Source organism: Canis lupus, chromosome 36 (genome assembly GCF_003254725.2).
Source record: "Canis lupus dingo isolate Sandy chromosome 36, ASM325472v2, whole genome shotgun sequence".
Classification (NCBI taxonomy): domain Eukaryota; kingdom Metazoa; phylum Chordata; class Mammalia; order Carnivora; family Canidae; genus Canis; species Canis lupus.
The window spans coordinates 30,023,602-30,051,168 of NC_064278.1; the positions used below are offsets into that span (position 1 = coordinate 30,023,602).

Below are 27,567 nucleotides of genomic sequence, written 5' to 3' on the forward strand. Positions count from 1 at the left end.
TCTCATAATATTTTTTCAGGCAACCTGCCTTCTCCCGAGGCCTCCAATTGTGAAATACGGCACAGGGACGTGTAATGGAAACAGTGGTGGGCCTGTCTGTCCTGGGGCACCAGCCCTGTTGCTAAGTCACCAGCACCCTGCGCCTCTGCTTCTCTCTGGGACAAGGTTAGAATGGAATAGTTAGTCTTTCCAAATCAATTATAATTAATTATAATCAGATTCCTTTTTATACAAATCTGAATTCCATAGATCAAAATAGGTAAGATCGTTTTTATAATGTTCTTAGTTACTTAAGTAATTACATTTATATCAGAAATAATTAATACTCTGGCACCCTTTAATGACCCTTTTCATTAAGCTAAATTATATGAACTCTTAATTAATGAGGAACAATGACTGAGCCTGATTTGATTAGTGAGAAGGGAGTCCATAAATTATTGTTTTATAGTTGGAGGGAAATCGGTGACCCGTTTAAATTATGCTATTTCTTTGAGATCATTATGACAATTAAATTATTCTTTTCTAAAAAATAAATAAAAGCAGTAGCTTTTACACCAGGGCAATATTTTGATCAAAACTATTATTACTTCCCATTCAGATTATCTTAAAATGGATCTGTCTTCATAGTGCCATTTAACTCACCATGTGTAAGTTGTCATATTTGAGACATATTGAGTCCTGAAATTTCTTAAAATTTTTAAAAAGAAGTTGAAAGCTTATTAGTCAATTTTAGATATTCATGGGATGTGGACTAACTCAATGACTTAAATATAAAAACTCTTCAGATTATTATACAAAAATTATTTTAGAAATATAAACAACACAGAGATTGTACAATTCTTACTACTTTTTAAGACTTAAAAATGAGTGTAAACAGTAACAACAAGAAAGCCAAAAAAAGAAAAAAAAAGAAAGAAGAAAGAAAGAAAGAAAGAAAGAAAGAAAGAAAGAAGAAAGAAGAAAGAAAGAAAGAAAGAAAGAAGGAGAAAGAAAGAAAGAAAGAAAGAAAGAAAGAAAGAAAGAAAGAAAGAAGAAAGAAGAAAGAAAGAAGAAAGGAAGGAAGGAAGGAAGGAAGGAAGGAAGGAAGGAGGAAGGAAGGAAGGAAGAAAAAAAGAAAAAGAAAGAAAGAAGAAAGAAAGAAAGAAAGAAAGAAAGAAAGAAGAAAGAAAGAAAGAAGAAAGAAAGAAAGAAAGAAAGAAGAAAGAAAGAAAGAAAGAAAGAAAGAAAGAAAAAGAAAGAAAGGAAGGAAGGAAGAAGGAAGGAAGGAAGAAAGAAAGAAAGAAAGAAAGAAAGAAAGAAAGAAAGAAAGAAAGGAAGGAAGAAAGAAAGAAAATGAGCAATCCTCTTATGGACGCAATTCAGCCAATTACATAGAAATTTGAGATCTTTAGAATGTCTGTACAATACAGTGCAAATCAGCAAGTGAGCCCAGTTTCCTCAACAGTAAAGTGAGGAGTCGTACTACTTAATGACTTCTGTATTTTTGGCTCCACCTTTTATGTTTTTTCAAAAATTAAAGTAGAAGAAAAGAGAAAAGAGAAAAAAGGATTAGTCCTCCTTTTTCTATTTGCTGGGTAACATTGATAATGATTATACAATAAATTTATACTTTAATCTAAAATTGATACAGACTGTTTTGCATGTTCTTAGTCCAAACCATAAACTTCTCTGTCAGTACATTCCCCTTACATATCAATAACAAGAAGGTTTAGCTAACATTTTAGAGTAAGAATCAAATTCCATTCAAAAATTTTCTCCAACACTTCTATGAACACTGGCCGAAAGGGCATATATTTTTCCTAATTTGACAATTTTTCTAGAGTAATACTCTTCCAATTTTGACATGTTATTTGTATTACTCTCTACTAAGATATTTACTGGAGTTTTTGAAGCTCAAGTGGCTTTCTGGGGAACATCCTAAATTTGTGATTTTCAGATCACCTGGAATCTTCTTGGCCATCTTAGTAAAGAGTTTTTTCATGGCCCCTCTAACGTCTTTGAGCACCTTAAAAATACGTCCAGGGATTCACAGTAAGGTACTAGACCCCTCCGTGTCCACCCTGTAAGACGCGAGACCAGAGAGCTCCTCTGCTGGCTAGCCCACGTGTCTATAGTTCAAATAATCTCAAACTATCTGGAAGGAGGATTCTGGACCTCCTTGGGCCTCTTTGTCTTGAGGGTTTTGTTCACTTTTTTTTTGCACCTGGAGAAGCGGTTCTTGGAAAGACCACCTGGCTCCTTCACAAGGTAACCTTAGTACCCTTTCCTTATCTCAGGCATTAGAGAAAGTCAACCCCCTGCTCAGGTAGTTTTAGAGCTGTTCTTCCTTCAGTTTTCCCTGAATTTTTATTAGGAGGCGGGAGCACATAAATCAACTAGATTTCATAGCAATGATACAAAAAAAGGGTCATCACACTCATCCTAATTACATGAGGGTACAGACCAGGGTCAGTCTAAGTAAAATTAAGCCCCAAAATTCACTGATCTAAGGAATGAATTCCAGGAGTTGACATTTAAGAACTTTTGTTCTCTGAACTAATCCAGTGACCCAAAGACAGAGTATTTAAATCAGCTTTAAGGGTTTGTGAATGAAGTAAAAAAAAAAAAAAATTTTTTTCTGATTAAAAAGAAAGGAAACCAATTAACAAATGTCAAGACCTAGCCGTTATTTCAACTTGAAAGAAATACGTGTCAAAGTATTTATACAAGCAAATGCTTTTTTATATATTGCCACTGTTTTAAGAGATAAAGAGCAATAGAATTATATATGGATAGCATGTTCCCCAGATGTAAATGGAAATAAATTTAACACATTTTGAAGATTATTTTCTAAAGTTAAATGATTGGTATGGCATTTTTGTCTTAAAACACAGATTGGTTGGTTTTTTCCATTCATTTTTAAGAACCAAGTTGGTGCCTATAGGTGTGATTTATGAAATGTAATGCTTCATTTTGAATTGATCATCAAAGATAAAATTGTGGGTTTCTGTTCTTCCTGAATGACCTTGGAAATAGTGCCTTAAATACTGTGGGCAGGCAATGGATATGAAGTAAAATTTATTATTTATACCAGAAAGTTTTCCAGGGCACGTGGGTGGTTCAGTGGTTGAACATCTGCCTCTGACTCAGGTCATGACCCTGGGGTCCCGGGATCGAGTCCTACGTTGGGCTCCCTGCATGGAGCCTGCTTCTCCCTCTGCCTGTGTCTCTGCCTCTCTCTCTCTCTCTGTGTCTCATGAATAAATAAAATCTTAAAACAAAAAAAAGATTTAAGGAGATTTTCTAGAGTAATACTCTCCCACATTGGTATGCTATTTTCTTGATAATCTTATTTAGGAAAAAAGGAGGAAATATCACATTACTATAAGTAAAAGAGTATTAATCATGACATACCTCTTATCCGTCTTGAACTTATGTAATTGAGAGCAGTTAAAAAAAGCATTCCAAATGCTTCCCAAGTGTATGTTTCAAGAAACTGTGCCAAAGTTCAGAAAAGGGTACATAATTCAATACAATGATTCCTAAATTCCTGACTTGGGATTGTATGCCCCAAGAGTCTACTGGCCTGGATCCCACAGAGTTCTATTATTTCTTCAAACACAACCTCCTACTTCAAGTTTGTATGGCTGTCCACATTAAAAACGTTACTGAGTGTATCATAGGCTTCAAAAATTTCTCATGACATTTATAGTAAAACTAAATAAGGGTTCATATCAAAAGTTAATTCCAACTTGAAGGCAGCTCTTCATTTCTAAAAAGAAGTATTTCTTATGAAAGTGGAATTGCCGTTTAGCCTTTCAGGGAGGTTTGTCAAAGGCACTGCTATACGTCAGTAAAATTCTAATTGAGCCTACATAGCTCACTTTATTTAATATTTGGCCCATATTTTTACATTATAATTCACAAATAATTAAACAGAATGTTTTCCAAAATATTGTTGCTTAAGAATGACTCAATTAACATTTCTATTTTAGAAATGTTTGGGGAAGATAGGATACAGCACAAAACAAATTTATTATGGCTAATAAATGGTGGAATATATTTTATTTGATTAGAAGTTATAGCCCTTACATATTAGGATATTTTGGAGAGAAGTGTGTGGTATTTCTATCTTTAGAAATCATGGAGAAGAAAGGGAAGAAAAAGGAAGATACGAGTTTCTATTAAAAATGATTTCCAAAATAGCAGTTATATTTCATTCTAGTTCCAACTAAGACTCCCCGGAACATTATGTTGAAAAAGAGTGGAAGGCCAGAACTGGAGTCAATGGGAAGGAAAACACCATGATTTTATTAGCAGTGTCTATCCTCAAAGAAGAGGGAAATGGAAGCATGGAACCCCAGTCCTTCAGACAATTACTTGCTGAAGGACTAGGGTTGAGTCTCTGAATGCTCTGATTCTAAGATTTATATGAAAATCCCAACTAATCTGAATGAAAAAACTGTTAACTCGAATGTAAATGAAAGGAGGCAGGGGAAAAAAGGAAAGGAAAGACAAATCAACAAATCAACAACGTCTCAAATCTGCCAAAGAAAGAACTTATATCCGTGGTTAAAATCCGTGAATGAGCAACAAGGGAGGGATGCGTCGTATTGTTTAAGATTCTAAAGTCACATTAACCAATTTCTTCACAAAAGTCATCATGTACCTGAATTAGCAAAGCCTAACATAATAAAACACAAACATTTCCCTAGGTAGTATTTTCTAATGGCGTTTCTTAAGCACGTTCAGAGGAACACTGATTTTACAGGAAGTTAGAACATATGTAGAACACATGCTTCTTTTTCAGGTCTGTCTCAGGCACTACTGCACGTTCTCGGAGTTCCACTTAGTGGCCCCGTCTCCATTGTCGCGGCCCCCTGGGGACAGACTTGGGCCAGCTTCATTCAGCTATTCCCATAGTGCCCTGACCTGACCCCACGCAGTGGACTGCCCGCTTCTCTGCATGAGACTGCACGGGACCAAGTACACGGGAGGTGATGTCCACAGGGCCAACGCCGGACGATGGCAAACGCCCCCCAAAATACAAGATACATTTCTTGTATTTTGTACAGATCTTGTACAGTTACAAGATACATTTCTTGAGGCTCCTCGGGTTCTCCTGTTGTGACTGAGCACTAGTCTCCTTTGATTCCCTTGCATTTATTTCCCTTATCTTCTTTTTTTTAGACATTTCATTTATTTATTCATGAGAAACAGAGAGGGAGGCAGAGACACAGGCAGAGGGAGAAGCAGGCTCCATGCGGGGAGCCTGACACGGGACTCGATCCCAGGACTCCAGGGTCGTGCCCTGAGCTGAAGGCAGACGCTCAACCCCTGGGCCACCCAGGTGTCCCTTCCCTTACCCCTTGCTCCACTGCCTGTATCTCCAGTCATCTTGTGTCTCGGGCTTTACCTTCAGAGGGATCTTGGTTAAACTAGTTAGATGGAGAGGGCTAAAAACTGAATCCCTAAGATGGGATTTTGGACCTAGGTCGTTAGGCAATAAGGATCCCATTTCTGGTGTAGGGCCGTGGTTTTAACCCCCGACGAGCAGTTACTAAGATCACTGAAGGTGAGATAGGGTGTCCCTGCAGTATGAAGTGGTAGGGCATGTACTACCTCTGAAATATAAGTAGTATGGAGACGACAGTAACTTAAAGTTTTTAGTTGCTTTAGAATTTGGGGGGAAAATGGCAGGTGCAGTTCAATCACTATCAGTGCACAGAACATAGTGAAAGACAAAATTTCTATAGTGATAGTGACATCTGGAGAGACCCTTATGTCATAGGTCAGACTGTGCTGGAAATCAGGCCTAGATCTACATTGAAGGGAGGGGGAGCTACAAAGGACATGGCGCTTATTTCTTCAGTAGGTTCCCAATTTCCAAGTCAGTGTCTTCATAGGAAAAGAGTAAGACCTTGACATCTGGGGTGGAGACTTCAGATGGATAATTCTGAGAACTCAAAACTCTGTATTTCGTGGGACCCCAAACTTGTCAGGCTATCAGAAACAGCTTCCTCCTCTACAAGGACAGAACAGCCTTCCTTGTTTGGAAGCACTGTGGATACCTTACCGGAAGCAGATTCCTCACAAATTGCTGCCTCTCCTCCCCAGTATCTGTCTCTCCGTGCCATATGTTGTCTGTATACCTTTAAACAATCTGAAAAGAAAGATGTGTGTCCAAGTCCAGATGTAAATGGCAAAGTCCCCAAAGAAGCTGTAGGATCTGGCTAACGTGTACAGGCAAGAGCTAGAAGAAATGCATTTGACCAGAAGAGGAAGAGCGTAAGACTGGAAAGGGAATCATTTAATAACGTGAGAATATGCATTCTTGATTCGATAGTCAGTAAACTGGCAGGGACAGCTAGAGCCAATCATAATACCATGCTAGGATAATCCTCTTCAAGTTTGTACGCAGTAATAGCCTACTGTACCTAAGGGGAAGATTCAAGAACTGCCTTGGTAGGGTATTGAAGAAGTCAGAAGGCCCAGAGAAGAGAGAAAGTTAAGATGGACTTGTTATGGAAAACCAGAAAACCCATCACCTCACTGTCTACTTCTCTTTTCCAGGGGCTTCCATGGAATGGTCCCTTTTAAGTCAGTACAGAGTTCCTAGGTGGTGTCGGGAGTAGGCTAGAGGAGAGGCACGGGCATCTTTAGGACGCTCAGTAGTGGATTCCTGTGCAGATGGTGTGAGCAGATACAACTCATCGTCCCTTTCTCAGAATTCTGGAATGTCAGAGGCCAGGTGGCAGTACTTAACCATCAAAGGCACGTTAGATGTAATTACTATAATGGGCAGCAAGATCAGGGTAGCGGTGGGGTGCCTTGACCCTCAGGGATCTGTGGGATGACTGAGAGCTCCTGCTGTTCCAGGCACAGCTGAGAGGGTGTTATGTAACTTGCAGAACAAGAAAAAAAAGTGTGTTGGCAAGCAGAAGGCTGATGTCACCCACCAAAATGGAAAGTTACAATTTTCTTTGATCCAAGTTCCAGACAGAAGTCACTGCCCAGATTCAATATCCACTGATTGAAGAGGATGCTGGGTACCCTTGAGGAAGGACACAGCAATACCTCTAATAGAATATAAAATAAGCATCCCCCTAGTCTTTCCCCAAAGACATCAATGACCATTTTCCATTTACTGAAGGAAGAAGAATATCCATACGTCTTGATGGCTTGCTTGTTGGGTATGGAATCCAAGAGGACACTAGTAACAGGAATCCAGACTATCACCTTAGAACCCTGTTCCAAGGACGCCCGGGTGGCTCAGTGGTTGAGCGTCTGCCTTCAGCTCAGGTCTGACTCCGGGGTCCCGGGATCGAGTCTCACTTCGGGCTCCCTGCATGGAGCCTGCTTCTCCTACCACCTGTACCTCTGCCTCTCTCTCTGTGTCTCTCATGAGTAAATAAACAAATCTTAAAAAAAAAAAAAAAACTTGTTTAAGTGGGAGTGACAGAAGCCAGTTGATAAATGATCTCCTGACCCAAGATGATCTCACACTAAAATATAAGAAGTCTTCAGATTTCCCCAGTTATCATTTCCTTGGTCTCTGAGTTCATATGTCACAGCAGGTGGCACAAAAGCTTTCTTCACATTGCCACATTCTCTGACTTTAGGAGTAAGAGCTATTAAGGTAGAAAAGGCTAAGCAAAAGTATTTACAACTGCTTCACCTCCCCTGGAGACCAATATCATTAAAAGAAAACACTACTGCATCCCAGATGGAATGGGAGAAATTAGTGCCACCCTCAGAGTCATTATGAGTGGAAGAGTAGATAGAGGTGCTAGTCATTCGATTCCTGTTGACCTTTGCAACATCCAAATGGATTATGATGGATAATGATGGTTTTCTATAATTTAACTTAGTGGTAGCCTCATGCTCACCTGCCATGCCGGTTGTGATATCTAAGAGAAAAGATCAACACAGGGGCGCCTGGGTGGCTCAGTTGGTTAAGCAGCTGGCTTTTGGTTTCAGCTCAGGTCATGTTCTCAGAGTCCAGGGATTGAGCTGGTATTGGGCTCATGCTCAGCGGGGAGTCCGCTCGTGGATTCTCTCCCTCCCCCTCTGTCTCTGCCCCCCACCCCTGCTGTGCACTCTCTCTCTCTCTTTCTCAAATAAATAAATCTTTAAAAGAGAGAGAGAGAGATCAATACAGTCCTGGAACTTAGTATTCAGCTACTAATGTGAAGAGTACAGTCATCCAAGCAGTTCGGTTTCCGTAGGAAGGACAGAAGCGTACCTGAAGTATCTAACAAGACAATCTAACTCTGCTGCTCTGCCACAGTAGAGTGCACAGAAAACATTACCATTTTGACGTTCTGTAGAATATCACATGATTCCTCCACTAAATGGAGTCACTATTTTAACATCAGGTATAACAGATTTTAAACACAGGACATTCCAAAAGATAAGGAGGGATATTTCATAATAATAATGGAATAATGCTTTAAAACACATAAAAATAAATACATATAAACCTAAAAAACAGTTCAAAATATATACAAAAACAGAATTAAAAAGATAAAAAACAGCTTTGCAATCATAGTTGGAGATTTTAAATAACTGTTTCAACAACGGATAGATCGGTTACACTAAAAAGAAAGGAACAAATAATATGAACATCATCAGTCACCTTGATTTTATAGATATTTATAGAGCACTAAGTGTTGCAATAGAGGAATACATATTCTTTCCCTTTGAACATCATATGTCTACCATATAGATATATGTTGAGCTATAAACCAAATTTCAAAAAATGTCAGTTGGTTGAAACCATATATTCTAAGACCACATTCAGATTAAAGTAGAAAAAATAATAAAATATTGGTAGATTCCCCCTATATTTAGAAGTTAAACTGTACATTTCTGAATAATCCATATATTAAAGAATCAATCTCAGAGAAAATTATAAAATATTTCTAACAAATGATAATAAAAGGCAGTATAGCAAATTTGTTGGATATAGTTCATACAGTATTTAGAGGAAGATGTAGAAAAGTACAAGTAGAAAAATTGGGGGGGGAATAAGAAAAGTACAAAGGCCTAAAATGAAGACCACTGAAAGAAACTGGAAAAAGTAATAAGAAGGAAAAATGAAGACCAGATCAGATATAAAGGAAATATGCAACAGATAAAGATAATAAAGCAAATATATGGTTCTTTGAAAAGATCAACAAAATTGATAAGACATCTATTAGACTAATCAAGAAATAAAATGGAAGCAACTCAAAAGTATCAAAAAAAATGAAGAGATATACCTTGTTTATGTATTGGGAAAATAATTAGTTTTAAAATGAAAACTATACAAATTTGTCTATAGATTTACTGTAATCCCAAAGACCCAATGCACTATTTTTAGGATTTAAGAAGCTGATTTTAGAATTTACATGTAAATGCAAAAGACCTAGAACATCCAAATCAACCTTAATAGGTAGAACGAAGTTGAAAGACTTATACTACTTGACTCCGAGACTTAATACAAAACTACAGTAATCAAAACAATGTGGTATGGTATAGTGATCAAAAGATGGAAGAATGAGATGGAACGGGAAACCAGAAATAGACCAGTGTGGTTATTTGATTGTCAACAAAATGCCAAAATGTTTCAATGGAAAAATGAAATCCTATTCAACAAATTATTAGATATCCACATAGGAAAAAAGGGAATCTTGACCCACATCTTAAACAATACACAAAAAGTAAACTAAGAAGGGTATCATTATTTAAAATATAAAGCTATTAGAAGAAAACATAATAAATTATTTCCACAAATTCGATCCCAGAAAGCCATAACCATACAAGGAGAAAAATGCATTAGACCTTACCAAAATTAGAGTAATCTGCTCCTCAAAAGACATCATGAAGAAAATGGATAGACAAAGCATAGATGAAAGGAAATATATGTAATGCATATATTTAAGAAAAAACTGGCATTCATGAGACATCAAGAACTCCCACAATCAATGATGAGAAGTCAAACACTCCACTAAAACCGGGTAAATGATACGAACAAACACTTCATAAAATAGCGTCAACACATAGCCACTACATACATGAAATGTGCTTCATTGGGCTTTGGGAGCATGCATTTTCATGTATTTTTTTTTTATTTTTTTAAAGATTTATTTACTTATTTACTTATTCATGAGAGAGAGAGAGGCAGAGACACAGGCAGAGGGAGAAGCAGGCTCCACGCAGGGAGCCCAACGTGGGACTCAATCCCAGGTCTCCAGGATCAGGCCCTGGGCTGAAGGCGGCGCTAAACCGCTGAGACCCCGGCTGCCCAGGAACATGCATTTTTAACCCAAAATATGATACTATAATGCAACCACCAGATTTAACTGAGAGGTCAGTAGGCTTTAGTAATGAGGAATGGAGACCGTAATCAGGCCGATCTGAGCCTGACACAGCAAAGGGCTTTTTCCTCAAAGGAGGAACAATGGTCTAGAAAAAACTGTGAGGAGCCAGAAGACACCAACCACATTTCCAGATCCCAAGTTACACAGAAAGTGAGAGATGAAATAGGTACAAGTTGAAGTTGTAAAGGACTTTGCTGATCATTAAACAGTGGTTTTAGGAAGTAATAAGAAAAGAATGTGGTAGTGATTTCAGAGCAAGAGGTTGTTTCAGAATACAGAGCACCAAGGGTATAGTATTTAAAAATATAATATATAATAATAATAATATAAAATTACATGGTGAATAAATGACCAGAAGGGTCTCCGGTGAGAGACAATGGAAAAGTCAGGGTTAGTTCCAGGACTGTGTGTGCTCTCTCTACAAGTGCCACGGGTAAGATTGTAGAGAGACCAAGTCATGGCAATGAGCTTCTCAAAAATCAACAAAAATGCCTTTTACATATGCACTGTTGGGTCAAAAATGGTAAACACTTGCTGCTAAATTAGACTAATCATTAAACATTTAAAAAACAAAAGTTAAAGAAAGGAAAAATTTGGAAAAAATCAATCAATCAACAAAAATAGACTAAGTTGGCAACCATAAAATATATCTAATTTAGAAGATCAATTTTAAAAGTAATCATATTTTACCACATATCTCAAGTACAAATGCAGTGTTTGCACTGTATGTATTATTAAACAGTTTTCTATTTTTCCCTTACTTGAGTAGAATATTCTGGCCTCAATATGAATGCATTAAGTAAAGTGTGGTAACATGTCAAAACAGAATTTGTAATATAATTGCGAGAACTAACAAAAATCCATATAGTAGTTCCACAGATTTTGACTTTAAAATAATGACCTATCAAAAATCCATTTAGCTTTAATTTTACTTAACTCAAAATCACAGAATACATACATGATTTCTTTCTCAGTGCTTCAACATTATTAACTGTTTCCCTAAGACTTTGATTTACTCAGATGCCTTTTGCATTATTAACGTTAATAATGAGATGTATTGCCCTCTTCCGTAGGAAATTGAATAACCATGATGATTTATTTTCTATTAGGGCAAACTGACGTCATCTCAGAATCGCTTTACCATTAATTGTAACAGTCCCTTTGAGTTTGGAGGTTATTATCTTTATGTGTTTTAACTTATTAATTTTTAAAAGCAAATGTAAAGTCTGCGGCAGGGTGAGCACCTGTCCTAGTTTGCTTAGACAGCCCTCGTTTATGCCTCGTTTCCCCGATGTTCTTTGTGGTAAGTACCTCCTTCTACTCTGAAAGTGTCCAAGTTTGTGCGATAAATTATCTTACATAAAACTCTAAGGAAAAAATAAAATAAAATAAAATAAAATAACATAAAATAACATAAAATAAAATAAAATAATAAAATAAATAAAATAAAATAAATAAAATAAAATAAAATAAATAATAAAATAAAATAAAATAAATTAAATAAAATAAAATAATAAAATAAAATAAAATAAAATAAAATAAAATAAAATAAAATAAAATAAAAAAAACTCTAAGGAAATCCAAGCTTAAGAGATACCAAGACGGTGTGCATGAACTTTTGAAAAAAAGTGGGAAGCTATTTGTAAGGGTGCTCCTGCTTTCTTCCCCTCCCGTTTGCACTTCAAACACGCACAGGACTTCACACCACTGCAGGGTCCTAATCACGAAGGCTTGGCTCCCTGGGAGGGGAAGAGACACCACCTGGGGGAGAAAGGAGAGAGAGAGGAGGTTCAGGTGTCTGAGGGGGGTCCCCAGGAAGAGCCCAAAGTTTCTCCGCAGGAGGGGAGCAGGAGCAGAGATGCTACGTGTGCAGGAGTCGTGTGCAAAATAAGGGCCCGCAGGGAGCCGGTGGCCAGTGCACCATGCAACCCATTCTGTTCTCATCTAGGGAAGGACGGACGTCAGCCCAACCTTTTGCAGTTGGAGTCCAGTTTCTTCTTAAGAAGGTGTTGTGATTATCGTACCGTAGGAGAGCATAACGTCTGCGTGATAACCAGTGACTTCTACGCAAGTCATATTTTTAGCCTCAAGATTTCAAGCAAAGCCTCGTTTTTAAGATTTAATCGGCACATGTAGTATCCCTAAAATGTGTGTTTTAAGGAACATATCATTTAATAATAACTGCATACAGATTAACCTACCTCAGACATAAAAATATTTTGTTTACCACCACGATTCTTTTACTGAGTAGATTTTATAACTGTTCTTTCTAAAAAAGAACTTATATTTGAAAAGATATTTGAGTTACTCACGTCTATAACCATAATACCTTTCAATATGAATATATTACTGTGAGTCTGAAAAGATCTCAAGCATTTCATTTATTTACCATTATCCTACAGAAACTAAAAAAATATATATAGTTATATAGTTATAATATATATATATTACAATAAGATTTATATATACCAGGTGTGATTATAAAAGTCATGTTCGAAATGAGTGAAATAAGCTTTATAAATAACCCTCTGACGAGGACATGTGCATCTTTTCTGAGGGGTGTCCCATCGACGTCAGCTGGGAGCTGACACTAAGCGGAGTCTGTTTTTCTGCGTTGCGCCACCATTGAGCTTAATTTTGGAAATTGCTTTTATCCTTTTTCCTTCAAACTCCAAATTTTCCTTCCTAAAATTGCTTTTACCCTTTTTCCTTCCTTCTTCACACATTTCCAAAGGACGTTAGTGCAACCAGGGCACTGGAAGCCCCCGAACACGAGCCACCCACCACTCCTAGCTCAGATGTCTTAAGTTGGAGAAATCCATTTGCAAAATGACGGCTCAAGAATGGGCAGCTCGTGTTATGATGTGTGCTCGTGACTCTTCTCAAAAATCTATGGCAGCCCATCACCTCCTGTTCTCCGTAAAATGTGTGTTTTCATCGATTTTAGGAGGTCAGAAGTGGAAGCAAGGACTGACGTGTGGGCCGCGCGTGTGCCTAGGTTGGTGGCAGTGGTGACAGGCATGCCCAGCGGTGGCCTCGCCTGCCTCCCGGCGTTGGGTCCTCCCCCCTGCCATCCTGATCAGCAGGAAGCTCCCGTGCTCACAGGTGAGAAGACTCACTAAGTCACCCAAAGTCACGCGTCCAGGGCTTGGCAACAGCGACCCCCAACTGACACCTACCTTGATGTTCGTCTGTGGCCTAGTAGGGGGGCAAGAGCCGTGACGGTGGAAACCTTGAGGCAACCTGGCGACTGTAAGGGCCGACTCAGGACATTACTGCGTGGCCTTGATCGAGGCCTATGGAGACGTTGACAAGGGAGCGTAAGAGGGATGGCATCCCGTGATGCTGCTCACACCGGCTATCACACTGCCAGCGCCAGGCCAAGAGGAGTGTGTGTGTGTGTGGGGGGGGGTGACTATGCATCCACTGTCCCTATAATATGCTGTTATTTTTATTGGGACACATGTGTCTTTTCGTAATATGTGTCGTTTTCCTGCTTAAGTTTCCAAAAGGGGAAAGAAGGATCCTACACCTTCAAATCGCAGGCTCCCCAGCCTTTCGTCCCCCCTGGAAACACGGCCACACTGGCGTCCCTCCTGTGGGTGAGCTGTCAACCCCTCACACGAGGACAGAAAGATGCTCCTGCTGCTTCAGCCCGATGAGTGGCCCCCGGGACCAGCACCCAGGCCGGCGGACTCCCCTGGCCACGGCCAGCAGGTGCCAGTCGGTCCTCCTGCCAGACGGGTCACTCGTCTTGGCTCCCGGTCCTGTGCCACCGCGATGGAACCACCCTCGTGAAGGGAGCGGGCCTCCCCCTCTCACTCCATGTCCGGGACCCCAAGTAATCAAAAGGCTGTGAAAGAAGCAACTGAGGAGTAGGGTTTCTGTGGTGGGGCCCAGGCCTGGTGAGCTGACGCGGGTGAGAAGTGGCCCTGATCCCCATGGGAAAGACGAGCTGCGTGGCCAGTGGGCCCCAGTCTGGAGTGTGCCCACGGCCAGTCCGGAGAGGCCCCCACGCTGCCTCCAGCCCCAGAGCCAGGTGGGTGCTCGGCGGCTCAGCGGGTCAGCAGGTCAATGAGGTTGACCCGATGTCGGCCCAGAGCACGTCAGTCACACTCACGCTGGAGAATATGACAAAAGCACTGGACAAAAGCACTGCCTTCGTTGGCTGAATTTTGAAATTAAGCATCTGTCACGATTTAATTTCTTTACGACAGACTTGGGAACGTGCAAAGAAAACCGTGAAGCTCTTCTGCCCCTTAGGGTCCCGTGGGGAGCAGATACGGGAAAAGCGGCCTGGTGAAGCCTTCGAGCCTGGAGTCCTGTCCCACGGGCACCAGTTTACCTTGAGCATAATCAGTATTTGAGGGACACAATCAAACTTTTTGATAGTGAAGGGTTTACGGCAAGTGATTTATGTCCTTTCTCACTGAGCAGGACAGGTGACGGACTCCCAGCGCACTGAGCGCCTCGGGTCACCGCTCCTTGCGCTCTCCCTTTCCACAGGCACAGGTCTACCTTGAGCATAATCAGTATTTGAGGGACACAGTCAAACCGTTTTTAGCCCTCGACTTGCACCAGGTGTTGGGTTTCAGACACCACCATAGCCAAATTTGTAAATTTGTTCCTTTCCATGAAAGTTGAAATATGGAAGTTGCTATTAACACTTAAGTCAAGGCTGTGAAAGAAACTTTGGATATAAATAATATAAATGGATCAGACTCCTTCAATAAATCGGTTATTCATTTTAGTTGATGCCTCCATTTGTCTCTGCATAAAGGAGGGAATTCTAAGCCGGTGTTTTTACTGTAGGTACGAGGGCGAGGCAGTAGGGCAAGGCCTTTGAGGGGAGGTGCAGCGTCGATCTCATCACTCTGTTCCCGCAGACGAGTACACTGCTGGGTACGAAACAGCCGTCAGTAAATCATCACTGAGTTTAAAATTCTGAGTCGTAAACCCAGACACAATCAATGGTGATAGATGGCTTGAGAGTAAACGTGTGATGCAAGAAAATATTCACTCCTGGTAGTAGATTTACACATTTTGGTCATTGATCAATTCCAGTTAGTTATAACTTTAGGAAAATAGCATCGACATCAACTTTGTTTTTTTTTTTTTATTTTTGTTGAGGTACAGTTGACATATAACATTCTTTATTGATAACAAGGCTAATCTGGGCCCCCTTGTAACACCAACTGTATGTCAGTGAGGGAACAGAGCCTTTTACCTAATTATCTCACTTATTCCTCAACCACATATAAAAAAGTAGGAGCTACGTATCCTTTTCTTAACACATGAAAAGAGTATCTAGCACAAGATTTCAAAACTAGGGCTGAGTGCTGGGCTGGGAAATTAAATCTCAGCATCTCTTTCTACCTTTAGGAGCACCTGGGTGGCGCGGTCAGTTAAGCGTCTGCCTTTGGCTCAGGTCATGATTGTGGGGTCCTGGGCTCGATACCCCTCAGGATCGAGCCCTGCATCGGGCTCCTGGCTCAGTGAGGAGTCTGCTTCTCCCTCTCCCCACTGCTCCTGCTCCCTCCCTCTATCTCTGTCTTTCTCTCTCTTTCAAATAAATAAAATCTTAAAAAAAAAAAAAAAAAACAACATCTACTTTCAGCCACTATACTGCATGGCCTGAATAAAGGTTAAACTATGTTTATGTTGTCTAAAAGAATCTCACAAGAGAAAATATATAATTTGAGAATGCAATATAATTTAAATTATATTCAGTTTTATGATCAATATTAGAAGACTTAAGATGTTGTTAGTCCAATGTCACACAAGTATTAAAAGAATAGGATAAGGAGAAAATATTAGAAGAACTGTCATATTTTGTCTAGTTTTGGATCACATTGTTAAAAAATAAGCATGTTATTAGCTTGATTTGAGATGAACAAACATTCTCATCTCACCCATGCTATTCAGAACTCATATTCAGTAGTTTCATAATGATTTTTAAAGCTAATCCCATAAAAAGAATTAAAATAAAATAAAATTATTCCCAGAGATCAAAGTTGTCCATAACTATCATTGATTTTAAATTTTCAAGGGGAAATAATTTGGAAAATTTTGACTTTGAGGTAAATGCCGAGAGTCCCCACTCCTGGTCATAACATTACAAAATGTTTAGGAAAACTAAATCTCAAAGAATCAAGGTAGGAAGCAATTTCAAATACTAATTTTTAGTCATTATATAATTTTCATGCTATATGCAAAAAAATCAAGACAGCTTACTCATAGATGAATTTATGTAAATGTGCAGCAATAGATCATGTCAATCACATTCCCAAACTACAGTCTTTTTCACCACGCATAGCTTACTTCAAGATATGGATTTACTGTATTGTTTAATTCTGAGATACAACAATCTAAGAATTTCTTTAGGGCACCGGGTGGCTCAGTTAAGCGTCTGCCTTCCACGCAGGTCATGATTCCAGGGTCCTGGGATCAATACCCCACAGGATTGATTTAAGATTTAAATTTTAGGATTTAATTGGGTTCCCTGTTCAGGCAAAAGAACATTAAATAGAAATATTAAAGAGTTCCAAAAATGTAACTAAGATACAAATCAAAGTGTTCATTGCATGTAGTGACAAAAGTACTTAAATAATTCTATTTCAGTGCAGCAGTCAAAACCAAAACCAGTTGGTAATAGCAGATGAAAGGAGTTGGACAAAAAGTAAAGTGTAGTTAAGATTCATACGTCTTTCAAGAAGTCAAGAAATTGATCTTAAAAGGAAGAATACAGACAGGCCCATTTGAATAGAAAATGGGAAAAAGCCAGAAGAGAAGAAGTTGAGAATTCAGGAGAGGGAAGAGATGATGGAGAAAGCGTGGATCCTAAAGACAGAAGGGGGAGTGATCCAAGGAACAAGTGGGGGTCTCCGTTCACTATTAGAACAAGAAGGAAAATGAGGCCTACGCAACTATGTCAGTAGGTATGGTAAAAAGGAACTGAGAGATGTCTTACCATCTCTTTTTCCTATAAAATAAGAGGCAAGATTTTCTGCTGATTGATGGGAAATGCAGGAGGATCAGAGGCTTGAGGATTACTGAGAATGGTGGAAGAGACCTTCATGAAGACTAGGAAGGTCCTAAGGGGATGTTGTAAAATTCTCAACTGGCATTGAGAACTCAGACCGGATTATTGATCATTCTCTTCTTGGTGACAGTAGACAAGGTCATACTATTTGCTACGTCTTTGCTTCATTACCTGGAGGTGGGTCCTGAGGAGATGGGGGTTGGATTCCAGAAGACCGTGGTTGAATGAGAAACCCCAGTTCTCACCTAGAGAGGAAGGGGCACCAGCAGATGCTGACTTAAAGCTGGTGAAGCTTGGGCTGCAGGTTCCCTCCCTGGTGCAGGTCCTTGCCAAAGCCCCACAAACAAGCCCTGGCAATTTTGTACTTGTGATTTATAGCTTTATCCTATTTTTATTTTTTTAAAGGTTTTATTTGCTTGCTTATTTTCAAGAGCGCATGAGCAGAGGGAGGGAATCTCACCCAGACTCTGCCCAGAGCATGGAGCCTGCCTCAGGGCTCCCCACCCTGGGATCATGACCTGAGCAGAAATTTAAAAAGTTGGAAGCTTAACCAACTGAGCCACCCAGGCACCCTATATCTTTATAGTGTTTTTTAGAAGGATCCTGTGAACAGTTCACAAGCCTGAACCCCCCAGATCAGAATGCATCCCCAGAGAATGAAAACAGGAGAAGTGCCAATAGGGAGGGGAAACAACAACGACGACAACAACAAAAGCAAGAGAATCTATGAATTGGATTTTCTGATAAGAATAAAGTGAAAATGGTAGGACTGAAAATACAAAGGAGCGGGGGCAATAGAATTTTGTGCTTGAGGAGTATAATGAGTGAAATGATGGTATCAGAGGTGAAATACTTAGGAGAAACTGAATTTGTGCTGTTCTACTCCCCTGAGATTTTTTTTATTACAGTAAATATATGGAATCTATTTTTGTAATTTCTTAAATAAATAAATGCTTTATGGAGAACACTCAATGACCTGATATGAAAACCCAATTGAGACATCCTTTTATAGATTTTTAACTTTTTTTTTTTTTTTTTTAAGTAAGATCTACGCCCAACGTGGAGCTTGAACTCATGACCTCAAGATCAAAAGGCAGCATGCTCTACCAACTGAGCCGGTCGGCTCCCCAGCGACATCCCTTTATGGATTTACTTATAAGAAGATATTTATATCTATTGAAGAACCAGGATGCTCACTCCTTTACAGGAATAAGAGTGATCTAACTACTGTGTTTCCCTTTCTGGACCTGAAGTTTAAAGCTCAATGCAAAACCCAATCAAAGCAATAATCCTAAAACCTAAACATGGGTCACTTATACTTCCTCAATTCTTTATTTTCTAGTGCTGATAATTACCTTTGTGAGAGGGCTGGCATCATTATTAGACCAAAAGAATAAGTTATAAATGAACGTGTAAAGGAATAATTGTGAAAAAATTATCACAGAATTTTCATTCATATAAATGAATTATGTTGTTTCTAAAGTTTAAGTTGAATTTCACAAAGCTGGACGATTACTTCAAGAAATGTTAATGTTTTTGACAGCTAAAGGGAATAAAATGCTTTCACAGCATATGAGGGAAAGATACCCTAGTTAGGAGCACTGCTTACTTGATACTAATGCATATATAACATGTATTATTCATGCTCCTACTGTTTTGACTTCTTGGCTGACAGAAGTAAGCTATTATTCCGAGCAAGAATATTTCAGTAAAGCCATTTTTGGGTAGATTAACAACCACAAGAAGCCCTTGCAGGAGAAAGGAGACTGAAACATCATTAATGGAACCCATTGTTCACTTTCTATTAATCTTCTGAGAATCAGTTTAACTAAACAGGTCATCAACTAGTGACGTATGTTTCTTTACTCAAAATGCAAGTTCAGAATTAATTTCTTTCTTCCTTTGTCTTTCTTTCTTTCACTTCAGAAATACAAAGAGAATGCTCAGTGATAATTTTCTTAGTCTATTTTAAATACCACATACAAAAAAAATTCAGAAGATTTTTTTTTTTTTTTTTTGTCTAGGACAAAACTCTGTCATATATCATTGAATTTGGATGCTGAGTATATCAAGTTTTGTCATGAAAACTGGATTCGATGTTTAGGAGTGAAAATTCATCCTTCATTTTTTTAAGATTGTTTATATTAGACGTATATTTTCCTATGAATCAATACACAATGTTTTCTACATTAGGTTTTGGCAGACTTACAGTAATTTTTGCCTAGCAAGAGTTCCAGGAATGTCCTTTAAGAGTCTACCTAGTGAATTCAAAGAAATCTTTCTTAAATAGAGTTGACTTAAAATTAGCCACCGTAAATATACAGCCTATTTTCATTATTCACAGATTCCATATTTGCAAATTTGCCTTCTTGCTAAAATTATTTATAATACCAGAATCATTTTTTGCAGTGCTTTTGCAACCGTTCAGGTACATGTGCTGAGCAGCAATATGCACAGTCCCAGCTGAGGTCAAACAAGGTAAAGCTCTGCTTTCTTTTTTGGCTCCCACATAATAAACGAGTGCAGTCTAATCATGCCATCTTTTTTATTTTTGCGCTTTTGTTAGTGATTTCACTACTTAAAATACCCCTCCGGCATAATGCCGAAGTTCTGTCTTTCTCGGGTTCCTAAAAACTTGAAAGCTCTGATGCCTTACGGAGACGATGTGTGTGTCCGACAAGCTTTGCTTGGGCACGAGGTATGGTGCTGCTGGCGCTGAGTTCAATATTCATGAACCGATCATATATGTCCAGTGAGGTGTCTTCAAACAGAAACTCTTCTCAAACAAGGTGATGGATTGATTGGTCGGTTGGTGTGACCGGAGGCTTCATCAACCTCTGTCTAACCTTCGGTTTCCCCAGGAGCCATGGTTCAGTGTTCGCTAACTGCATGTTCACAGCAACTTTTCAGAGCATAACAAATGCAGCTAATGAGAATCAACGGCGTAACTAAATCAACCAAATCTTGCTAAATAAGTAAATTTTCCACCTCTTAATTTTCACATCATGTTTTATCAATAAGATATCTACAACTTGATTTTTATCCCTTAAGGGAAAGTTTTCAGGAACGCTTCCAGCGTCGTGAAGAATTTTATTGGCAGATCCTTGCATGCTCTTTGGGAAATGCAAAGCACATCATGTTCTCTCGCATCTAAAATGTCTCAGTGACCTTCCATGCCTTAAAAGATGAAGTGCTGATTCTTTGGCGTGACACAAAAATCCCAGTCACAGCCTAATCCCTTTCCAACTCCTACTTTCCCGTTCATTCTCCCTTTCACAGCTCCCACACATTCTGAGTTTCCTTATCTTGAAGCCCAACAAGCCATATCAGATTCCCCAGCCTCAGCACATGCTGTCTCTACTGCCCATAAGTGACCTACCTAATGCTTGTCTACCTGTTGAGCTGCTAAAATTCATCAAAATTCCAACCCCAACGTCACTTCCTCTGGGACAGCTTTTCTAACTTGCCAAAGCGGAGGTCATCGTTTCTCTTGTGCTCCCCATAGCATCTTGTAGTTTCCTTTTTCATGCTCATCTTCCACATTTGCATTTGGAGCTGCTGCACCATGGTGCGGTCACATGTTAGACATGTGGGAGATGCATTTAGAACACAGTGTCAGTATGAATTCAAACCTACTTTCAGATTTAATCCTCCCAAAGCAACAACAGGAATCTATGCACTTCTATTAAGATAACAGAGTTTTGGCGTTCAAAAGAATGGAGTGAACTCTGGAAGACATCAACCCAGTATCGAACACTTAGTATCTGACCCCCTTTCCAGGAGCTCTGGGGTTTGCTTGTGGGGAGCTGTTCTCCCATTACGGGCCTGGGGCTCAGCAAGAGGGACATTTCCACCTTGCTTCTTCTACCGCAGGGCATCAGTTGGAAATTCAATCTGAAATTAATCTCGTGAGTCAAGGACATTAGGGCAGAATTGAATAATTGCAGAAACAACAGTATCAATGTTGGGGTATTAGCCGGAATAGTAGGAGTAGCCTCTACTGTGATGTTAGGCCTGGAGAGTCAGGGCTAGTCTGCAACGTTTGATAGGAAATAACTGAGAAATTGATACCTATAAAGTGAACGTAATCATGAGGCTAGTTTAATGGTCAAAATCCATGTGAAATATACAATCTCAGGCATGTATAAATAATAAAAGCTAAGACTTAATAAAAAGAAAGCTGAAGGAGACAAAAAATACCTGGGCCAAATCATTTTTTTGGGAAATATATGAAACATGAATTCTAGGGAAATAATATAATTTGCCCAACATCACATGGCCACTGGAAAAGCTAGGCTAAAACCAGGTTTTTGAGGTTTTATTTATTTATGTATGTATTTATTCTTAAAGATTTTTATTTGTTTGAAAGAGAGAGCATGAGTGGAGGGGTGGGCAGACGGAGAGGGAGAAGCAGGCCCCCTACTAAGCAGGGAGCCCAAGAAGGGGGGCTCTATCCCAGGACCCTGGGATCATGACCTGAGCCAAAAGCAGATGCTTAACCACTGAGCCACCCGGGTGCCCCTTGAGGTGTAATTTAGTACCATATTTTATGATGCCATGGTGCTTTCCAAGTAATTTTTTACCTATTTTTATTTCCAGCATGATTTAAGGGTCTTCAGTTTCTTTTTTCCCTACTTAAAAAGAATACCTTCTTATGTGTCACCATTTTTTAGAATAAAGTAGAGAAGTTATAAGAGTTTTGTAGATGTCATATGTGACTACCACAGTTTATTTTTTATTTTTTTTGAATATCATAGTTTAAAATAGTCAAATCCTACTCTTGATATTTAAATAAGAAGTTCAGAATATGTAATACAACATACACTCATATTGAAATTGGATCTCAATTATAACCATAATTTGAAAACTTTGATAATATGTTGCTCTACATACTATTTTTATATATTCACTTGGCTATTCCTTTTTCAAATATCTCTATTCATTTCATGTACATTTGGTGTTTCTAAGAGAAACATTTGGTCAGTTTACAACAATGGCATCGAATCAACTTGATAAAAAATAGCTCTAACTAAAATTTAATTTATGACATTTATTTGGGGCCAAAATTTCTGGCAAGTTCTGAGAGTTCAAAATTCATGAAGGCGGTGTAATTTACAGATCTTATATTTTAAAACCCAGTCTGGATTTAGTGCCAACATCTTCCCTATCTCTCTATGTATTATTTTATATTCCAGATCCATTAAAAGAATTTTGAGGGTTTTTTTTTTTTTCAACCAAAACCATGGTCACACAGGGAAATTAAAATATCCTGACAGTGGAGCTATTGCAAACCTCCCTGCTTTCTGGTGTTCACAGGTCCAGTCCACCAGCTGCTCAGTTCTAACAGGCAGACATTGCATAGCTTACTGAGTTACCTTCTTATAAAATATTTGTGTCTAGACTTTGAGTAGGTGGTTTTTTAAAAAAAAATCTTTCCTAGTTTGTTCTTGCTTACCATAAAGTTTGAAATAGCTTACATCATAAGAAGTAACAAGTGTGAAAGTTTCAGCTATAGAAAACTAGGCAAAAATATTCAATATTTAAATTAGTTCAGTTGATGAAAGGCTAAAATCGAAGGACAGTTTGATTTCAGAGGAGGTCATAAGTATGTGAATATGTAGTTCCTCAACCAAATTGTCACTTAAATGTAGAGATGTCCCCGTATGGACCTCTGCTGGGTGCAAAGAACTGCTTAAACGATTGTGTAATGATCAATTTCTATAAGAAAAATGAAATTAGTAATGTGAAACCAAATGCAAACTATTATCAAAATCGAACTGTAAAAAAAGGGAGTAAGTTGAGATAAAAGATGTAAGATCATCAGGACTGAAGTATGTCCTTCTACAAAACCTACTCAGGGAACCAAGCGCTGCGTCGTACTAACGCACTGTGCCTGTGGTAGGATTATTTCTGAAGCACATCTACCTGCCTCTAAAGAAAGATCCTTCTCCTAGGTACAAGAGCACCAAAAATCCTTGGCAATACTTGGGCCAATGTTTGCCTAAACAGAGCCTTTCTCTTGATGAATACTTTGCCTTATTACCCATCTTTCTCCAAATAAGTGCGGATAAAGGAGTGTTCTCCTGTGTAAGTTAGGGTACTTTATACAGTGTGAACAGTATGAAATATATGTATTGTCTCTTAATAAGAAAACCGGAAAGAGGAGCTTCTCCAGAGATGGTTGGTTAGCTGCTCGGTGAGGTCATCACAGAGTCAGGCGTCTGTCCGTCTACGGCCAGTGTGACATTCCAGCAAGCCCGGGGTTGGCCTCCGTGGCTTACATGAAACATCCTGATTAAGAGTGTGGCTTTGTAACCATGATTTCTGATTGTTTGTACCGGCTCGTAGGCATTGTTGAGAGATAGCAGTGGGATCGACGGCGTGCATCTGGTCTGGAGCCTGACGAGGTGCCCTGGGACTCCTGGAAAGTTCTCCCGCCGAGCCCGTTACACACCAAGGCGGTGCTCAGGTGATCAGCAGAGTGTCAGGATTCCCCTACTGAAGCTCCTTGGGACACTGCTTTTGAGGGGGTCCAGGCCCAGGTCAGGTGGTTCCTGATCCAAGAGGGAAGGCACATGGAGGAGAATTTGAGTTTGAACCTGGCCTCTCGTGACCTCTGGCTTTGAGGAAGCCGTTGGTTGTGATGAAACTCTTGAGCTTAATACTGTTGCTGTATCGGGTCTTTTCTTCTGAAATAAAGTGTAGATTTGTAGGCCTTGCCATTTGGGGTCCTGTGAGTCAGGGCCTGGACTAGGGTCATGCAGGTGTGGAGTATCTCCTTCAAGCTTGTGGTCAGGAGCCTCACTTCACTCTACCCTTCACTCCACCCTTGTGAATCTTCTCATCAGTCGGCCCTTCCCGTCACCCTCACTGACCTCAACTTTGTGCTCAGTCTTATTTTCTGCCATTGCCAGTGCCTGCCAGTGGTCATGGAGGCGCCGTGCTTTCTTGTTTGCATGTAGCAGGAGAGAAAAACTCCATTCCAGCGGTGAACCGACAGTCCTTCCCTTAATGTCTTTAATTTGGGACAGACTACATTGATCACCAGGAGGATGCACGGCCTCAGAGGGTTTAGTAACTAGGGTGACTCTCTAGAGCTGGTACGAAGGCAGATATCTGGTAGGAAACATAAAATAACAACAGAATTTTGTGAAGAGGAGGAGCTCTGTTGTAATTTGGGCAACCCAGAGTGTCCACTATACCTTCTCACTGGCAGAAACATGAACCCAAAAGGAGATGGATAAGTGCAAGCAAATACCAAACACCTCGAACTAAAGTTGACATTCTCCTATTTTTCATTTTCATGGTTCAACTTGCAGGCTTAATTAAATACTTAAAGTTTTCCTAAGAAAACCTTTCTACATTAATGCTTAATATAAGACCATTTACATAATAAAAGATCAGTATCAATATGTAGTAACTAATAACAGTCTAAGGCAAAGAATTTTGACTGACTTTGCTCACTAAAATGGCAGGTATAATTATCGTTTTTTTTTTTTCTACTGATTTCTGTAAATCAGATAATTGAAAATTACTATTTAACTTCTTATTTCAAATAGGTTGTTTTACAGGACTCAAAAAATGCACTTAAAATTAGCATAAAGGCTTGTTAAAGATGCAGTTTACACCACATTAAAAATAAATACTCATTTGGGTTAAAACCATTTGAAATCCAAATAGTGTACGGTAAGGATACTGTTTAAATTGTCCATGATACACTTCACCAAAAATTACTCAGTTCTATGATTATTCATTTCATATTGTACTGTATACCTGGAGGATTATGAAAATGCCGTTTTAGCCTATAATCAATATTCAAAGTAAAGAAAATGAGAATATTTTTGCAAATAGTTAACCAGCAAGGGGCAGGATATTAGATGTATATAGTACAGTACGAAAAGTAAAAAGATATAGGAACAAACTGAAGAGAGAATGGCTACCAAAACTAGAAATTATTTACATAACTTAGAAATTCTTGTTAAAAATCTCCCAATTGATATATAATTTTTTACATTACCTTCCCATGACTTACTTTATGTTTTAAAAGACTTTATTTAAAAAGAGAAAGAGTGACTGAGAGAGAGAACGTGAGCAGGAGGGGAAAAAGAGGGGGAAACGGGCTCCCGCTGAGCAGGGAATCCAACGGGGGTGGGTGGGGGCTCGATCCCAGGGCCCCGGGATCCTGACCTGAGGCAGGGGTAGATGCTTAAATGACTGAGCCACCCAGACGCCCCCCACCCATGACTTATTGTATAACTGGAAATTTGTACCTTTTGACTACATATATGTATGTACACACACGCACACCACTGCTTCTTTTATCCATTCATTCATCGATGGTGTTTAGGTTGTTTCCTACCTTGGCTGTTGTAAATAATGCTGCGAGAACATAATAGTACAGGTATGGCTTTGAATTGGTATTTTGTTTTCTTTGAATAAAAACCCAGAAGTGGAATTGTTGGATCATGTGGTAGGTTTTCCGTAGTGAAAACCTCCACACTGTTTTCCATAGTGGCTGCACCAATTTATATTCCCACCAACAGTGCACAAGAGTCCCCTCTTCTCCATATCTTCACTAACACTTGTTATTTCTTGTCTTTTTTTTTATAATAACCATTCTAATGGGTGTAAAGTGGTATCTTGTTGTGATTTGTACTTGCCTTGCCCTAATGATCAGTGATGTTGAGTATCTGTTCACATGCCTATTGGCCATATGCATATTTCCACATGAAAAAATGTCTGTTCAGATTTTCTATTTTTTAATTTCATTTTTTTGTTGTTTTTAAGTGTATGAGTTCTTTATATATTTTGGATATTAACCCCTTATTGGATAAATTATTTGCAAATATTTTCTCCCATTCAGTAGGTTGACTTTTCACTTTGCTGATGGTTTCCTTTTCTGTGCAGGAACTTCTTAATTTGATGTAGTCCCAGTCATTTATTTTTCCTTTTTTTAATCTTTGTTTTTGGAGACGTATCTCAAAAATCATTGCCCAGATCAATGTTCAGATGTTTACCACCAATGTTTCTTCTAGGAATTTTATGGTTTCAGGTCCTACATTCAAGTCTTTAATCCATTTTGAGTTAGTTTTTATGTGTGGTGTGAGGTAATGGTCTAGTTTTTTCTTTTGCACGTGGTTGTCCAGTTTTCCCAACACCATTTATTGAAGAGACTGTTCTTTATTCATTGTATGTTCTTTCTTCCTTTGTCATAAGTTAATTGATCATTAATAAACAGTTTGACAATATTAACTCTTCCAATCCATGAACATGGAACATGGAACACATTTTTTATTTGTGTCATCTTCATATTTTTTCATCAATATTTTCAGTATACAGTCTTTTACCTCCTTGTTTAAATTGTTCATAGGTATTTTATTCTTTTTGGTGTGATTATAAATGGAAATGTTTTCTAAATTTATCTCCCATGATATTTCATGATTAGTTTGTACAATAAAATAGTTTTTGGATATTAATTTTGTATCCTCAGACTTTTCCAAATTCACTTATTGGTACTCACTCACTTTTTATTGGAGTTTTGAGGGTCATTTTGGGCCATCCCAAATTAATACTTTTTGGATTTTTGTATGACAACAAATTAATGAACACAATAGCCAATAAAATAATACACAGAGGTCAGGATATAAAAAATAAATGGCCTCATTCCTTATCAATTCCTTTCCTACTTTGTAAAGACTTTTAGCCATTTATTAATATTTTTGATAGTTATAGCAAAACTTCAAATTATATACATATTATTCTACTTTGTTGGTTTCAGAAGACATGATATTTTTTTCTATGAAGAACATTTCACTCCCTTACTTTAGATCTCTACTTGCCACATATTCTCAACTCTGTAGAGATTTGATAATTATTTTATATCTTATATTTATATTTATTTAAATATTTTTATATCCTTTTCTCAAATCTTTATTGTTCCACCCATTCTCAACTTCTCATATTATAATGTCAGGATAGAATAATCTCTTCTCTGTCCCAACATCTGTCTGCATCCTATTATTTCTACATTCTGTTCCATTGTATCTATGTCTTAATAATAATTTATAAATTGAAAACCAATTATTTAATATTTGTAATACATTTTTAAATAAATATGTAAATGTTCACCACATAGCCAAGTTTTACTCTAGGATTGCATTTTCTTCTCTAGGAGTCTGGGGT

The 27,567-nt window shown here is 38.6% G+C and overlaps 1 long non-coding RNA gene across 1 annotated transcript in view; it reads right to left on the reverse strand.

Annotated features, from left to right (window-relative positions):
- Positions 1–22,594: 22,594 nt before the first annotated feature.
- The window catches only part of LOC112668248 (uncharacterized), a 28,842-nt gene continuing 23,869 nt past the window's right edge, over positions 22,595–27,567 (reverse strand). The window contains exon 2 of the long non-coding RNA XR_003141611.3: positions 22,595–24,501. This is a non-coding gene — a long non-coding RNA (uncharacterized LOC112668248). The remainder of the gene's footprint in view (positions 24,502–27,567) is intronic.